Here is a 6,000-nt window from a genome sequence, read left to right on the forward strand (position 1 = left end):
TTAAATTTTTATTTATTTATTATTATTTTGGGGGGTTTTTGCAGGAACAGAAATAGAAAGCATTTTTTAGTGCTCTTCTACAGAAACATACTTGCTGCAGAAACATCCTACCAACATACACAGATACACTTGCGAAAACAGTGAAGCTAACATTTGGTATTCTGTTGTGTTTGTAGTTTATACTTTATACATAGAGGGGGTTTATACTTTATACTTTATAGTTTATACAGAGAGGAGTCAGTTGAAAGACAACCTAAAGGAATTTGAAAGACCTTTAGATTTTGAACAAGCAGGCAAGCATCACAGATTATCGGATGATTCGGATTATGATTTTATAATTTATACCCACAAATCCACAATAATGAGGCTATAAAAAATTGAAAATAGAAATCAACTAACATACTGCCAAACCCGGCGGTACCGGATGTGACATTGGCCGGAGAGAGAGCGGCACGCTGGCAGAGAGACGGGGAGAGCAGAGACTTGAGAGAGAGAGCGTCGAGCGCGGGCTGCGCGGCGAGGCTGAAGGAGAAGAGAAGGGCGGCGACTGAAGGAAAAATCCAAAAAAAAAAAATAGGGGTTTTCTTTTCTTTCACTTTTCTGATTTTTCTCACTTTTCCGGTTTTGACGTTTTGTTTGTTTTTTTACTTTTTTGAACTTTGATTCTTTTGAATCTTTTGTTTTCAGATAATAATAAATTAATAATTTCCCATTTGGCATTTGGCCATTTTGGGCCATTTCCTTTCCCGGTTACTTTTCCCCCCAATTTTATTTCCCATTCGGTAATTTCAGTTCGGCCATTCCGGATTTCCAATTTTCCACCATTCCCCATTTTTCTTTTCTTTTTTATTTTTATTTTTATTTTTTAAAAAAAGCTAATCATGTTTGGTGGGTCACCCGCGACTCGACCCGCTAGACCAAGATAAATGGGTCGACCCGTTTATGACCCAAACCCACTAATTTCGTGTCGTGTTTGTGTTCGTGTTGTCGGGTCGTGTCAAAATTGCCGGCCCTAGTTCCAGGCACTCAGAAGCCTCATTCCATCAGAAGACATCCTATATGTCATCACTGTGGCCTAAGTGGGCATGTTCGTCCTCAGTGCTCCCTCCTAAAGGCACAGAAAGCCAAGACCAAGAAAGAAGTGCCCATGCAGGTTAATGGCACTAGATCTGCAGCCCAGCATCAAACTCCATGGCATCCTTACCAAGCACCATAGGGGCAAGCACCGAGGCATCAATTTCAAGCCCCTTGATCTTATGCTCCTAAGGTTCAGGCATCTCAGCATCAACGACCTCAGCAGCGATTTGTACCAGCCAATCACAGTGGCAACTTCAAGAACAAATCCAGGCAAGTTAGAAGGCCTCAGAAGGTGGAAGAAGGTCAATACCACAGTGGACCACCTATCTAGATGCAGAGCATGATGGAGTGGATGATGCAGTCCTATCAGCAATCACCCATAGGAAGGTAGGCTTGGGTTAAGAAGGACAGTCACCCCATGAGGGGAAACAAACGCACCTAGCAGGATCGGGTATTTATGCCTAGGATTTATTCCTAATCCTATGGCATCATGTTTGATTGTGTATCTCACTTGTTATATTTTGTATGCAATCTAGGAACCCTTGTTTTTGCCTTGCCCCCTGTTTCTCTTGAGAGAATTTTGCAGGTATTTGGGAAAGACAGAAAAAGTAGGTTGAGCGACTGTTTTTCTGTAATGGCATCATCAGGTTTGATTTTGCCTTGCATATGATGTCATTTTCATATTGCATGTTTTGTTGTCTTGTGTTTTTTTTTTTTAAAAAAAAAAAAAAAAAAAAAAAAATTGGGGAGAATTTGCAGGATATTTTTTCTTCTTCTTGGCATATCAGATAATTGCATGTATTTTCTCCTGATATCTCAATTCTTTGGGTATTAATTTACTTTGCTTAGATATAATTGAGAGTTTCTGACTATAATTTGCCAAGTGTTTTCCTGTATATGCAAAAGTAGGATAGCTTCTTTTCTCATGCGATGAAAATGTGCACTATCCAAGACTTCCCTAAAAGGTACATCTTTCCTCCTCTGACTTTTTGTTTCTGGAATTTCTGGATAAGAGAAGAGGTTTATGATAAGATGACCAAATTGACCCCATGCTAGTTGAACCTAGAACCTAAAAACTCTGGCATTCTCTCTAGGTTGCAGCATCATAAGAATTAAGCAGTCATTCTTATGAATTATGTGCTTTAAATTCTATAATTACTGCTTATGTGCTGAAATTGCAATATGCCTTGCCCTTTACGTGCAAGTAAAAATTTACTTTGTCCTTCATGGTACAAGTAAAATAATTAGGTGCTGCATTTCAGGAGAAATGTATCAGATGAGGGTGGCTAGGCCTTAGTAAGTTATAAGGTTTGACTTTTGACTAATCTGTCACTGATTTTCTCTCTTGTCTAGGAAATCTGGTTACTCTTTGTCATATCATCGAAAGTCTTACCTTATGGGTTTTTGTCTTCACATACACACACACGCATTGCATGAATTGAGTTGGCTGTTTGAATTTTGCATGTTTAGGAACTTATTTGTGTTGATTGAACTCTCAACTCTCTTTTATATCTCTGTTTAGTTTTGAGATGCTCTCTGATTGTGTTATCAGTGGTTTACACATGCGTGTTCTGAAACTGACTTGGGAAAAATTTGATTTATGTAAATTTTCCTTAGTTTTCTGATGTTTCAGTGTGGAGCGTCCGGAAGGTAGTTTCTTGGAGGTCGGATGGAGATGGAGCTTAGCCATCCGGACGGGAGTTGTTTAACATCCGGACTCGTGTGGCCAACATCGGGCAGACGGTTAAAATTAATCATTCGGACGCGAGCGACCCGTCTGCTCATTTCCGAGGCAGCGCGCGTCCGGACGGCATTAATATACCGTCCTGACGGGGGACCCACAGAGGCTATATGTATACCCCATATTGCCGCTCACTCCATCCTACCCCACAAAATCCTACTTTTTGGCAGCTTGTGAGTAAAGTTTTGTGAGCTTTCAGCTTTTTGTTGCTCCTTCTTGTCTTTTTGAGCATTATTTCACATTCCAGGTATTTTTTTTTTAACCTTTTTCTCTTCAATTTCTTTTTAAAATTGTTAGAATGTTGGTTTCTTTAGGAATGTTTGTGTTTATGAGGAGCTTATGTCTGCCATATTGTAAGTATTTGTGGTGCTACTTTTTAGGACTAAATTGTGATATTTTCTGTCCTTATTTTTGCAAAAGTCCTTTGAACTGCCGTTATTCTGCCCAAATATCTTGACCTAACAAGCATATTTTTTTGGATTTTTTTTGCAAAATCTTGTTGGTCTTTTTGTGCAGAATCATGTATGCCATCAGTTCCCAGCGCAAGGTTCGCCAGAGGACAGAGGAAGAGAGAAGCGCCCTACAGACCAAAATCATGGATCGCACATTCATTGCGGAGCGCAATGTGGTGAGATTTGACATTATGGTGCCTCCACTGGATAGTATTTATGAGACTATTCACACTTACCACTGGGGATACCTCTACACTTGTGCCTGCATCGTCCTCACCAGGCTGGTCAGACTCTTCTATGCCAACTTAGAGGTGGCACAGGATGATGAGCGTGGGTTGGTACTGTAGTCCACCGTTGACGGGCGCATCATAACTGTTGATCTTCAGATCATCAGTCACTTCCTTGGGGTACCAGTCCTTGAGCTGCCCAGCAGTCCCTATAATGAGGTGGTGCTTCCTCCCTCTATGGACGATCTTCGAGAGTTCTTCCATGCAGTCCCACAGGGAAAAGAGCGTGCTACCACCATACGGATTGGTGCCCTGTCTCCCTCTCATCGCTTGCTGGCCAAGATAGTACAACACAACTTATGGCCAGTTGTTAGGCGCAATGACTTGACTCTGAAGAAGGCCCAGTTCGTGTATGCCATCCACCTCCGCTTGCCTTTCTCCTTATGCAAGCATATTATGAGCGTGATGTTGGAGGCCCGTGATGAGGGTAATACCGGTCTCCCTTTTGGATGCCTGCTCACTCAGATCATTCTTTAGTCCGGCATCATCATTACTGGAGAACCGAAGATGAAGATTCAGTAGCCCATCGGCAAGCAGACTTTGATGAAGTCTAATGCATAGCTGCGGAGAGATGACTCCGATGATGAGGTGCCCATTCCTGTTGCCATGCCAGTTGGCTTTCCAAACATGGCCTCATCGTCTCATTCAGTCCCGCCTTCAGAGCCGGAGATCAATTTTTCACAGATCATGGAGGCCCTAGCTGCTATTCAGGGAGGCATAAGCACCATGCAGCAGTCCATCACTTCTATGCAGCAAGAGGTGCGCTCCATCAACAAGCGGACTGAGCAGACCCAGTTGGATCTCAGGGAGTGCCTCAAGTATCATCACCCTGATAGTAGTGATGATGAGGAGGTTGCACCTAGGACTGCACCTATGACAGAGGATGACTGAGTTTCTTTTTGTTCTGTGTTGTTTGAGACATTTTGCTTTATATTTTGCTATGCCATTTTTGTTTATAAAAACTTGTGGACTTTATTACTCTATTTACCCAGGTCCTTCTAAGACCGTTAGGGGGAATAATTTTTATTTCAGTTGGTGTTTATTTACTCTGCTTTACCCTTTGTCCCTTTGAGACAAAAAGGGGGAGTAATTTTTGCTTGGACCGAGAATGTATTTTCAAACCGGTCAAGTGATTTTTATCCCAGAATGGCCAAAGGGGAAGTTTGTTAGTATTATTGGCCTCATTCTGTTTGGACAAAATCACTTGTATGTAAAAAATGCTGTTTTACAAGGGATTCCAATATTCAGAAGAGTTTCAGAAGATTCTGCCCGCAAGACAGAAAATTTCCGGTTCCCTGTCAGCCGTTCCGACGATCGTACCATCCCGTCCGGATGCCCATCTGTCCACTGTTCCATCTGTCCGGACGACGTGCCTTACCGTCCGGACGCCAGACAGACCAAACATCATTCGTCCGAACAACGTGCATTTTCCGTCCGGACCTCTACTATATCGAGAAGCTACTGTTCCAGCATTGCATCCGTCCAGACGTCTCAACAGCGCGCCCGGACGCCTCTCAGTGATCGATCAGCTTCAGATTCTTTCCAAGTTCAATTTAAGGGAAGATTGCTTCAACCGTCCGGACGACGTGGATTCCCGTTCGAACGCGCTCATACATAAGGCAAGAATCGCAATTCAAATATCACCGTCCGGACGACAGTCACCCTTGGTCGGGACGCGCGTTCTTCAGTTAAGGAAATTGCCGATTCGACTTCAACCGTCCGGACGCGCGAAGCCTTATATGGGAGTTACTTGCAGCGGACGTGCGACCGTCAGGACACGACTCTCAAACATGAAAGATTTTCAGCGAAAATCTCAAAAAATTCGGTTGCACTGTTGTCCGTCCGGACAGCCCAGGTTCACCTTCCGGACGGCATTCGAACATATTACAGCAGTTGCCCATTCTGCACCTCAGCATATAAATAGAGGCTCCTGAGCATTGAGAAATACAAGAATTCGGTATTGAATTCCACAAGTGCTTAGAGAAATTATTTTGAAGATTGTTGAGCTGATTAAGTTTCCTCTGAAGCCATTGCAAGTGTGTTGTTGCTATGCTACAGCTGAAATCTATCTTAGGGGTTGGCCTTAAGGTAAAGGATTCCATTGAAGACCCTTCAGGTAGGAAACCTGGTTGGGAAGCGTTCGTGTTGGGTTACACGTTAGAGAGCAATGTACGACCACTGCATCGGGTATATGTGAGTGTTACTATCTTGTAACTAGCTTGTCTTCTGTAGTGGATATCCTGGGTTTAGCTGCCCCCGAGCGGTTTTTCTCTTAATTGAGGTTCCACTTCGTTAACAAAAATTCTTGTGTCATTTATTTTCTGCATTGTTATTTTTGTTGACACGTTAAGCATACACTTGCTATTTATTTTAGAAGTCAATTCTATTTTTTGAACAAAGAAAAATCCTATTATAATTTCCTCTCTCTCTCTCTCTCTGATAA

The sequence above is a fragment of the Alnus glutinosa genome, chromosome 2 (genome assembly GCF_958979055.1).
Source record: "Alnus glutinosa chromosome 2, dhAlnGlut1.1, whole genome shotgun sequence".
Classification (NCBI taxonomy): domain Eukaryota; kingdom Viridiplantae; phylum Streptophyta; class Magnoliopsida; order Fagales; family Betulaceae; genus Alnus; species Alnus glutinosa.